The sequence below is a fragment of the Trachurus japonicus genome, chromosome 20 (genome assembly GCF_045865225.1).
Source record: "Trachurus japonicus isolate A0001 chromosome 20, Traja_1.0".
Classification (NCBI taxonomy): domain Eukaryota; kingdom Metazoa; phylum Chordata; class Actinopteri; order Carangiformes; family Carangidae; genus Trachurus; species Trachurus japonicus.
Window position 1 is genome coordinate 16,713,245 of NC_140926.1, and position 12,719 is coordinate 16,725,963.

At 43.2% G+C, this 12,719-nt stretch overlaps 1 protein-coding gene across 1 annotated transcript in view; it reads right to left on the reverse strand.

Annotated features, from left to right (window-relative positions):
- LOC146966736 (collectin-12-like) overlaps window positions 1–12,719 on the reverse strand; it is a 38,292-nt gene that overhangs the window by 23,568 nt on the left and 2,005 nt on the right. The window lies entirely within an intron of this gene.

The following is a 12,719-nucleotide window of genomic DNA, read 5'->3' on the forward strand; positions in this document are numbered from 1 at the left end:
AGGCTCTATCATTTAGCAGTGGCTTTGAGGGGACATGGAGGGCTGTAAAATATGGATCGGACTGTGGTCTGTGTGTTGACAGGTGGTTGAAAACCATAAAGAGGCTTAGAAGAATATCAGATACACTATGTGTAAAGGGAAGATGTAGTATAATGAAGTACAGGATGTGATATGTAGTTTGTGGTTATATTATCTTAACATTAAGCATTTTTTTGGCTGTTATTTCAATGTGAAGCCATGACCGGTATCACTGTAACACTATGTAAGTAGAGGAGGAAATTTTTTGGACAAAACACGACTGCTCGGAAAGTGGAAAACTTCAGGACGGAAAGAAAGAAATTACAACCACTTGTGCGATTTGCTCTGCACAATAATTCATATTTCAGAGTGAGCGCAGACCACATGATGTTGAGTTATACAGAATTATGCACTTTTCTTCCAAATGCTGAGAGGCCTCCAAAGTCAACAATATTAAGGAGCAGGTTGAAAGACATGGTGCGGATGCTCTAACAATGGAAATGCCTTCTCTTTGCATGCATCATCACGGGTGCTGGGAGCTCCCTTCTGGGTGGCCCTGCACATCTGCGTCGGATGCGAAGGCGTGGCGTCAGTGTGAACGACAACAAGCCACCCCCGGTCACGAGGAAAGAGGATGAACGACGTCTGCACGTTCAGGCAGACGCGCTGCGCTCCAGACATGAGGATGGCGTGCTGCTCTACCTCGGTCTGGGAGGTGAAGCATCAAGAGGGGGAGGAGGAGCTGTCTCACATCTGGGGTAGTGAATCAACCAGTTAGTGAAAGTGATAATCAGCACCAGACAATGGCTTTAAATTACACTCCACTCCACCATTGAGGAGTTCAGGTGATGATCATCACTGCTCCAAAAAGTGAGATCTATTCACCAAAAAGCAATTTGTAATCACACTTCTCTCTTTCCCAGCAGCTGCAGCGTCGCCTGATTTGAAATATTTACATGAACATGATAGAATTTACTTTAGGGAACAATGTGACCTTTCAGCAGTAGTATTTTACATCTTTAGGAAAAAGTGTGAGGTGTTTGTTTCCATCCAAACAAAAGAGATAAATGATACGAATCAGCTTGTCTCCATAGTGACAACCACAACAAGAGGAGAACATTTGTTCTGCTACTGTGCATCTGCACAAAGACACTTGTGTTGCTGTAAACTCTGACTGTTTCTACAAATTACTGTGATGCTGTGATCCTCCCATACATGGGATGTTAGAATCACTGACCAGCAGATACAGACTATTGTGGCCGTGATTGAACAATATTAACACAATGTCTGTACGTCCAGAGAAGCTTTAGCTCAAAAGTGGAGTTCCCAGATGATGTTTGAAGTTTGACGCACTGTTCTTTCATAAATGTTTTGAATAACCAGATGCATGCTTGATAAGCACTGTGCAGAGCTCCGAAAGGTGCCAGAAAGTGAATTTAGTGAATTCCCTCCGTCTGCAGGCTGAGCCACACATGGAAAATGTGATAGTCATTATGCATCTGACAGGGTTTTGGAGCCGAACACTATTCCTCTCCACTTCAACTCCCCTCTGCAAACCAGGAAGCTGTAGGTTGATCTTGGCAACCGTCGCAGTCGTTCCCCCCCCCCCCTTTCATTAACATTTTGGACTGTGAGGAACAGATTTAGTGGGTTTTATTACTTACACTAAAAGAGGAGGAATTAGAATCCCCAGATTCACTGTTAAAATGTGGCTGTGTGTTCGGCTGCCGGAGGTGTTGCGGAAATTTTAGCGTTTTTGGGACACAGGAGACTCACATAGATAAAAGTTTAAGATTGTACTACTGAAGTGAGATGTTGTGTGTTATTCTAAAGCTGAACACACACACACACACACACGCACGCACACATGCATGCACACACACACTGGAGGGAATACAAAACGCCTATATGTCCAATATAGAAGCATGTCCCTTGCAGAACAAAGAAGTGCAGCCTTGCCAAAGTCAAACTCAGGAGACATTACAGGCAACGCAGGTGTCTTGGAGCTCTCTCCCTCTGTTCTGCTGGTCTTTTATTTAATTACTAATTCAATGACTCAGACCCCCTGAAAGGCTCTTAAATAGAGGTGACGCTGAACTCCAGAAACCCCTCTCCTGACATCTGCACATGGGTCACATCAAGGACACTGAGGTTATTACAGTGTGTGAGCGCTGGAGGACGGGGCGGGGGGATCAATGGGGGCTCGCTGCTTTTCCTCACTCTTAAAGGGGGGAGTCGGAGAAGTCGCTGACACTCGGATGATCACAGGCCGGATTGAAAATAGCAGCTAACTACCAGCACATGTGCTCTGGCAGCAACATCAGCGATCGACGCCTGCTCTTTGCATTCATCGCCTGGAGTCGTGTTACTGCTGCTTCATTCAGCCTAATGAAGGTGTAACAGAGAGCGAAGGGAGAAGGAGGGGGTGGAAAGCTTGGACCCAAGTTTACAGGATATTTCGGAACCGACTGTGATGTTAAAACCATTTGTTGTGCTGGAGTTCCTCTACCTGCTGTCCAGTGGTGAAACATGTATCCAGATCATTTCCTTAAAACGACATTCCACCGATACAACACGCCAAAGCTGATTAGCCAGGCCTGACAGCTACACCTGGCCTGGGAAAGAGGTGTTGTGCAACATCTTTTGTGGCTCAAGTGATAGAATTTATCATGGTTTAGGAGACTTTTCTTTTCTTTTTTTTTTTTTTTTAACAGAAAATCTGCAGTGTTTGCTTTGTGTTTGAAAGATGTTGCATTAACCTGCCAGGAAGAGTCTACCACAGAAGTTATTGTAGTTTCTGACTCACAGCTCACATCAACATCCCTTCAGTGAGACTAAAACCAAGCAATAGGGACACGTCACACACTGTCCACTGTGATTTAATCCAAATTTAACTCATATTGTGTCAAAAAAATATCAGTGCACCATTATGTAATTGTATAACTGTAATCACACAAGTGACTTAAAATGCTTTGATGATCAAAGTTGCATCATATGAAATATGTGATCCATATTCATCTTCAGTTGAGCAGGTTGTCTAAAATGTATTTTCTTTTTTTTATTTATTTTTTTATTTTTTTTACATCTTTTGCTGTTTAAAGTAAAAAAAAAATGAGCTAAAAGTTGCTAAAATGCTCCATAGAGCAAAGATTTCTTTTTTTTGCCCCTCTCATCTGATTCATAGTTAATAGAAAATCATCTAATCTGCTCGTAGACATCACTGCCAAAGGACGCATTAGTCTTCTTGAAGTTGTGTAAGACTGAGTTGAGTAGAAGCGCCTCAGAATTATACTTGAAAATAGCGTGCGTGTAACTCGAGGGAAAAATAAATGATAAGTTCATAAAATTCCTCAGAGCAGCTGCCATTCTCCTCCTGGCTGCTTTTCTCTCTCCTCAGACAGTTCTGTTGGATTCCAGGTTGAAAGGATTGAATTATAACAGAGATAAGACTCTGTCAAAATGTCTGCGAGCGAGAGGAATGAAGGCCTGTGACGAGCCGCAGCACACAGCTAATTATTCTCTAACTGCACTAATGTGGGTGCAATATGCTCTTATGTCATAAAGGTGTGTAGCTGGTGCCTCAGATAAACACTTCCAGCTGGAACTTGTACCGTTACGACTCCCTCCTTCACTTTATCTGCTGCCATCACGCACACACTCACACGGGCCCTTATCTCCTCACAAAGAACTCCTCTCATGCTCCTCCAAAGCCATCCATCCACTTCCTGCTCTTCTCTTACGACCGGCTGCGTCTCCTCCACCTTCTCCCGCTTCCTTTCCCCTCCCCTTCCACCTCTGGGAATGAAATACCCTCTCTCTCTCACCCAACGCCCCCCCACCCACCCACCCACCCCCGCTCTTCGTCATCACCACCGAGCATCTCGGTGTTATCTCTCCTCCCGTCTGTCCTGTGGTCTGTCCTCTCCCAAAACGAGATAGGAGGAAATCCCTGACCCCAGGTCTGCACATCATCTTATTGTTTACACCCTGAGGCCTCAGTTTCAACAGCTCGCTTCAACAATCTCTGCGTGAACTCTCCGCTGCTCTGAGAAAATAAGACTTAAGCCTGACGTGAAACTGAGACCTGTTGCTGGTTTCTGTAAGCCACTGACTTTATTTTTTTAATCACATTATACTTCATTATTTCTGGCTGTTTCCTTGGGAAACATAATTTGTAGCGTTGGCTGACATTCATCTTGCTCTCTCTCGCACCAACACGCACACTTAGATCTCGTCTTTCTCTTCTGACACCACCTTAATGTCTCCCTGGCCCTCTAACGTGCTTTTAGGAGATTTTTGGGTGAGTCTGAAAGCTTTTGGGCGTGGACATTAAAACCAAATAGAGAATCTCCTCCACATGGCACCAGATGGCACAAAGAAGCCAAAATCAAAATGCTAAGATTAAAAAAAAGAAAAAGAAAAAAGAAAGAAATTGCTCAAGAAGTGCTGAAAGTGCAAGAACTGCAGCAGACGTTTTGATTCTCTGAGGTCAAAGAGAGCAAGAGCACACATGTGTGTTTATACTGAATGAGCATAACAAGTGAACAAGTCAGGGGGAAGCAAATCAAAGATAATGAAGAACAGGTGTTTCGGAGGACTGATACATTTCAATAGGACGAAAAACTGCTTCAAAAGGCCTGAAAACCAATTTCTTCAATTGATGTTCCCTTGTATTCTAATTATCGTGAAGAGCCAAGTGGATGTGTTATTATGTGTGTTATATATTAATGTCTATGGAGCAGGCATTTAAAGATGACTTCCCCATAAAGATAGCAGGTTACAAATGAGACCGCTGTGGTATCCAAGCTTTTGTCTTTAGGCATGAGCCAAATTTGAGTTCCTGATCTTTGCCAGACAAACTGTTTTACTGCTGGTCTGTGTCAGGGAGAGCGGGAGGCTGCACTAAGTGCTTCACCATCTCTGTCTGCTTTCTACAACAGGTGTTTGACCTGCTGCGAGCTCAGGTCAACTTTACCCTTTAAGTACATCTCAGTCTGGAGCGTTCACAAGAGCTCAGTCTGAAGCATCTCACCAAACTTTAAACTTGGCTCCACAGATTTTTGGCCATTTTGGCTGAATACAAACACATTTACATATTCCATAAGGTACTTCAACCTTATCTTTTCAGCAAGCAGTTGCTTGTCTATCAGATATTGAGCAACATATCAGTAATTTGGGATTATCCACAATGTCCTTATCCTACTACTACAGCTACTTTTTTTGCCTGTGTTTGATTATGGCGATGTTGTGTATGTGTGTTTCAACCAGCTGTCTACAACCCTTGACTCCGGTCTACCAATGTGCACTGAGGTTCATCACTGGTTGTAGCCGCCTCACCCACCACTGTGAACTCTATGCCAAAGCTGCCATGCCCTACCTGAACGTAAGGTGGTTCACACACTGGATGACTCTGGTCTACAAGGCTCTTCTTGGCAAGGCTCCTACTTATTTATGTACTTTTCTTTGGAGAACTGGAAGCCGCCTTACGTTCGAATTACATTTTGTATCTCTGCTCCTGAACTGAAACGGGAAAAAAAGCATTCGGTTTCTCTGCTCCCTCTTCTTGGGATGCCCTCCAATCTGAGCTGAAATTATCAGAACTTGTTTCATTGGGAATTTCCCGCTCTGTCTTAAGAAACTGACAACGGAAATCCTTCGAACAGTGCCTATGTTCATAAATTGTTACTGTAACAATAACAACTGCACTTTATTTGTCAAATTTGCTCGCACTTTATATTTCAATGTTTTGTTATTGTTGTCTACCTGTCTTGTTCATTATGATGTGTGCTACTGCCTTCTTGCAGGTCACCAGTGTGAAAGAGGTCTTGATCTCAATAGGTCTTCTATCTGGTTAGATAAAGGTTAAATAATAATAATTTTAAAAAATCCTTTTAGCTCTACTTTGGTCACCACCAGTTGCTGATACATGTCCATGAGCATTTATCAGCTATACAGTAGCTAGCTACATCAGGTCTGCTGTTTGAAACTGGGCAGGTAGCATACAGTGTGTTATTTCACTGAAAGACTTCCTGATGACATTAGTGAAACTGGCACAATAACGTTATGAACCATTTAACCAAAACAATGAGCTGAGAGATGCTAAAACAGTAATTTAGCTGAATGTAATTAAGTATTATGAAATGCGAACGAGTGTGAGAAAATGCAAACGTTAGCAGCAAAGAGAGAAGAAACAAGAAAAAAAAGGAAACAAGTGCGAGCCTAACACGCACACCCACATAATGATAATAAATGTGTTTGCGAAGGCATGCTGACTAAGTCTCAAGGCCAGAGGAAATTTTTTGACAGTGGTATGGCAGACAGTGGAGAAATCTTTGTACATTTTACAGAAGTATTAAGTGATCAAGAAGACCTGCCACAAAATGTTTTATATGAAAGAACCAAGAGGCAGAATTTGAGAAAACCACAACACAACACTGCGAAACGGCCAAAAAGCCACAGCAAAGTGCACAAAAATCCTCATCAGACTCTCTGACAAACAAACTGCAAAATCTCACGAGACAGTTTGTATTAAACGTGTCAGTGTCTGACAAGGGCAGGCTAGTGATGTTAACACAACCATGTTAACAGGGATGGATGAGGTGGCGGGGTGAGCTGTCATTATGACTACGGCTAAAGGTGCCTGTGAAGCCGGGGGAATGCTCTTTGCCAGAGAAACCCACCGGACCGAACCAAGCCCTGGCGATGCTGACACAGCTGGTTCCAGGCACACAGACACCCCAACGCCGCGCTCGGCTCCAGGAATGTTCCAGGCCATGCTGGAGAAACCATAACAAGTGCAGGAAATAGATTAGTGCACTCTGGGTTCCACGCCGGCCACAAACCTCCTGAGTCCGGCTTCTCCGAACCCACATGTGTGGGAACAGCAGACACAGCAGCAGAGGGAGTAAGACCCCCATACAGACATCAGGGGAGATCCCATGAGAACCTGCTGCACGGAGCCATCAGGTCTCATCTATTTCACTACTTGCTCTGACTTCTACCTGGAGACCAACATGCAACTTCCAGTAACCCCCCCCCACTCCCCCTCCAGGGCCCATCGTCCAGTATTAGCATCCAGCCTCGCATGGCATGAGATCCAGCACAGTGTAGTGGTGAATGCCATTTATGTAACTGTAACTTAACTGAACTGTGAAAAATTACATCTTTTATTTGACAGGGGCGGCTTGCACTTTACTTTTTTGGTTCTCTCGCCTTACCTCCTCCCCTGTATTTCCAACTCAGGTCTCATTCCTTTATAGAACAGGGGAAAACACATTGCAACAGTTTAATTTAATATTTGACATTTGTTTGTATAAGCTGGGAAATAACTGCGGGCCTGTTTCATGAGGTTTGAGTTGCTCGCTAACTTAATGTGGCCTAAACACAGGGTCAAGACCAAAGCTACGTATGTGTCCAAAAACATTAAGTGACCTTGGTGGACCCCATGTGTACAAGTTTTGTTTTTAAGGCTCAGCGCTGCAGCAGTCAATTTGAAATAAAACACTGACATAGACTTAATATACTGAAATGCCAAAGTCTGCGTCATTTAAAGTGGGTTTACATTAATAAAGAAAGAAGTGAGAAGGAGAAAATGGCTTTTTCACGCATCGTGCCCAAAGTTTGTAAGTTATCGGACAGGCGATCACGTAAAGTAAAAAAAAAAAAAAAAATCATCAGGTTTAATATTTCATGGAAACTCCTTTGCCTGCTTTAAGTCTTTGAGCCACAGACTTAAGCAGAAGACGCTCTCTCAGGACTCAACTGCAGCCTCCTTCAGCTCTTTCATGTTGTGTGGTCTCTCTGCCTGAAGCTTGGTCCTCAGCGAGCGCAGCGCAGCTCAACTGGATGGAGATCAGTCGAGGTTATTCCACCTCTTCCCTCTGAGAAGTTCTTCGGTTGCCTCGGTCGTATATTTAGACTGTTGTCCGGCTGAATGATGAAATGTTGTCCTGTGAGTTTCCTGTCTTCCTCTGCACTCGTCCTGCTGCTTCTGTCAGCGGTGGGACCGTCTCTGCAGGCCGGGGTGCCAGTTCAATTGGCAGCAAAGCCGGTCCAGGCAATAACACAACCACTGCTGTGTTGGACTGGTGAGGTGGCGGCTGTGGGTCATTAGTTCTTCTTTATTTTCTGTACCATTCCCTCTTGAATTTTGTTTCATTCGATCATGGGACTTTGAACTGTAGCCTGGCCTTTCTGTTTCTGAGGTTTACTCAGGGTTTGGATCTTGCGGTGACTCCTCTGAGGTTCTGCTTCTGAAATCTTCACTTGATCACTGACCAAGAAATTCACCTAAGACCTGGAGATCAGTTTTCTGAGTTTTCCATTTTCTGCTGCTCCACTATTTGTGGAGTAACTAACATCTTGTTCCTCTATTTAACCAGACAACTTGGCTGCTTCAGTCTAACTGTGTTTGTTTGTTTGTTATTTAACTGTATTTTAAGCTGTTTTTCTGTCTTATTTGCAGCTATATTTGACATAATTCAGTTTATTACCTTTCATTGATGTAACTAGAATAATACACACGTGTGCCAAGAAATACAGAATCAACCAGTAGCAGTTTAGTGGTTAGTTTCTAAAACGTACAGTCAAATTACCTCACAAAACAGGCACCACTGGGAGCTCAGTGACTCATGGTCTCATTTGCTACCCTGAAAAAAGTTAATACAGTTAATTAAAGAAAACATAACATCCGTTTTCTTTCTACAACTGTCTGCAAACCACAGTCTTGTGGAGCTCCATTTCCTCGCTGGTTTACAAACTAGTAAACAGGGGAAATCTGTGTATCAGGGTTGAAGTTCTTTTTTCTACTGGTTGCATTTCAACGCTTGTTTTCCTTAATCTAGTCCGACTCCAGTGTTTACTGATCTCTGTATTCACATATCCCACTGAGGTTCAGTCAAAGTATACACAACCACCCACGCCACCTCCGCTCCTTTTTGTATTTGTGACACAAACTTTATAGTGATTATGGGTTTTAAGTGACTCGTGGGCCCATGGGTCGAGTTGGGCCGGGGGCATCTGCTGACTGCCAGGGACCAATTATTATACCAGCTCTGAAAGAGTTCAGCCAGAGATCAGGTAGGTTTTGTTATTATTCTGATGGCCTTCTTGTGTCAACCCCCCACAGAAAAATAAATATGTTTAAACCTTGAGCACTGTGGAAGCAATTCCGGCCTGGCTTCAACTTGGCAGGGAGAGAGATGGGATTACCATATGAATTCACTCAGTCCCTCTGTGTGTGTGTGTGTGTTTCTGTGTGTGTGTGTGTGTGTGTGTGTGTGTGTGTGTGCATTTCCACTTGTATACAAGCGAGTGGAAAGTGTAAATATACATGTATGCATGCCTTCTGGATGACGTTTGTGTAATATACAGAATCAGAAACAGTTCACTTTGTTGACAATGTGTGTGCATGTATATGCATGTGTGTGTGTGTGTGTGTGTGTGTGTGTGTGTGTTCCCATTGGGCTCCTTCTGACCTTCGGAAAACTGATTCGTTACTTTGCACGTCAGCAAACAGCCCCAAAGGTATTTTTAACGATATTTCAACACATGGTCAAGATGTGTTACTTGTTACATGTGTGTTGATTACACATTGTACTATTTAATGCAAACCTGACTCCCTACAGAGAGGCTGGGGGGAGGCGTGGCTGAGTCTGCTGGTGTGGGTGGTGAATTACAGCCAAAGCAGCGAGGAAAGTGAATGAAAGCTGTGTTGAAATTTTATTACAACTGCATTAGTGTATTTTCGCAAAACTCAGATCAGTGCATCTAATCTTGGAATTCCAGGAATGGGGGGAGAGTTTTGTAAACAACCTCCTTGGAAGATGAGGCTACCAGGCATTTCACTGCCTCTTTATCTCTCCTAATGCATTCTTTATAGAGAAAAGTCAAAGCACACAAACCACAGTCTGATTTTCTTTTATACCACAGCTCTGAAGCATCTCGCCAAAACGGGTTTATACATGTTTTAGCCTGTTAACTACAAATCTCACATACTTTACAACACTGGAGTCCATTTTCCAAACCATATAATGCATTTCAAAGAAATTATTGACTTCAGTCAATCATTTCAGTATGGTATGAAAATCTACTCGCAACTGCAAGTACATTTTCATACTATTTTCAGATTTCAGCACAAAGATGCACACTTTCCTTGCGATATGTTCAAGTGCTTGTGTGAAAAATCAGAAAAAAATCGAATGGTCTCTCCGAAAATATACACAATTCTTCTCCCTATAGCATCTTTGTTTCATCATTTGTTATTTCTTTGATGTCGGATTTATGTAATAATTTTAAAGTGCTTTCCAGTTCTCATTCTCTCTCACGCCCACACAACACATTGCTCTTCAGCAGCTCACTTGCTAATATACAAACTTGCAACATCAGTATCTGAATTGTGTGTATAAAAGAAAAGCAAAGCCCAGTGGCTCTCTGTATGTAGTTTCTAACCAATGTTCGCTGTGTAAAAGCAGCAGGATAGAGGGTTCTCTGTTGCTCTGTTGCTGTGTTAACTCATCCATTTCTCGGTTCACAGCTCTGACATGTCACAATAATTTAAACCCTATCTGTCCCCTGGGAGAGCACAGCGAATGAAAGCAAAATATTCAGAGAGGAAATAACTGTTTGCTTATTACTGAGATTACAGTGCTAATAGTGGAAGAATGAAGGGTTGCATGAATGCAGCTCTGTTGCACAACAAAGACTTTTTTTTGGGGGGGGGCGAGGGGGGGCAGGCCCTTGGAGCCGACCCCTCCAAACAGCTGCCATGTCCCTGAGAGGACAGACAACACTCGGCTCAGAGTTCAACAGCTCTCTCTTCCTACTCCTCCGAATGTCAAGAGTTCATTTGAATAAAGTTAAAAGTGAGCTGGATTTGGCTCCCCTCCCCACAGCTCTCTAATCTAATCCATGAGCGGGACTCACACGCGCCCACAGAGCAGGACAAACAGGATGCCTCTACTCGGGTGACTGGGATGAAAGAGATTGTGTTTTTTTACACAGTTTGAAGTCGCCTCTGCTGGTGCTGGGTTCAACAGCGCTGTCGTCCGCCGCCTTACATCCACTCTCATGGACCTCGGCTGAACTGTGTGTGAATGAGTCATACTGCAGCAACACCCTGAGCACAGAGACACAGAGGCTCCTGATCCCAAATCAATGTTGAGTCAACAGAGCAGTGATGGAGCACGAGCTCTGTCTCTAAGGAGAATAATAATGATGTGTTTGAGTGCCTGTGTGACACGGCGTTTGCCCTTTGCTGATTTTTTCCCCAACTTTTTTTTTTCTCCAAAAGCATGATGCATTCAATGGCAAACATGCTGCCTCGGAAATCTCCTGAGCAGCAACTGCAGAACAAACTACACTGTGCAGGCAGAAAGAAAAAAGAAGAAAAAAAAAACACTTAAAGGAATAGTTCAACATTTTGGCAAATTGGCCCATTGCCATAATCCCCATAGCCCTAGTAGTAGGTTTGTTACCTTTAATTGTCGGTGCAAGCTATTTTTAGAACAGCGGAGCAGAGCCGCGAGCTGCTCAGAGCTACGCTATGGAGGCTAGTGGGATTTCTTGGTTTTCCTCATCAGACTCATCAAATACACAATCCAAAAACTCCAAAACGCTCTGGTGGACAAGTTGTGACCTGCACATTCACCACGCTATGAGATAATGACGTAACGTTACGAGACAGAGTCGTTTTTGAGGCAAGTGCAGAGACTGCTTGCCGAAAAACTGCCCCTGTCGGGAACACGCATCAGGGGTTTTGCATGAATTTACCTCGAACAACTCCGTCTCGAACTGAACTATCCCTTGAAGAAAGATAAAGTAAACATGCATGTTCCATGAGATCAGGCGAAGGGAAGGGCAGAATGTGCCGTATTACGAGTTGGCGAGACGGGAAAGATGGGACTCATTTTAAAGAGTCAACTCAACCCAATTGTAAAAAGGACATAATTTTCCTTTTTATAGGACATATTGCTCATGGGAATTCATTGTTTGGTATGAAATACGCCCACAACTTCAAAAACACCAATGAATTGTGTTGACATTGAGGTCTGTGGATTATTCTGAGTAATGAGAGCACATGCTGTTGTATTTTATATTTTGAGAATCAAAATTGTAGTTTAATGACGAGTAAATGTGCATCATTTGTTTGTGTGAGTAGTCACATCAATAGCTTTAGTTCAAATGTGAGTGCTTTATTTTCCTCATTTGGCAGGAGCTCTTATACAAAGCCACCTATAGATAAGGGACTCTGCTCAGTGGGAGAACTTGGCACTGGTCTATGTCTGTTTAATAAGCGCGAGGACATGGGAGGTGGTGTTATCTAGGCATGTTGGGGTGTTAAAGGTTTTAGGAGAGGAGCATGCAGAAGCTTGGAGCCATAGTTGAGAAACAGTCTGGTCTGGACTGAGTGCAGGGATGCAGGTTCTTTGGAGGAATGACTTTTATGATTGAGTAATGCAAGACTGACAGAGATCAGGAGACACGATGTGGGTAATAAACAAGAAACTATTGAGAAGACGTCCAAAACATCTTGTAGAATAAAGTTCTGCAAGGTAGGAAGCTCATGTGTTTTTTGTTTTTTTTTTGTAGTTCAGTTGATCACCACCAGTGTATTGAGAGGCAGAAATGTGGGAATGAGAAAACAAAATCTAAACTATACGCTTGGCTGGATATAATGTGAGGTATGTGAGAAAGTACAGTAT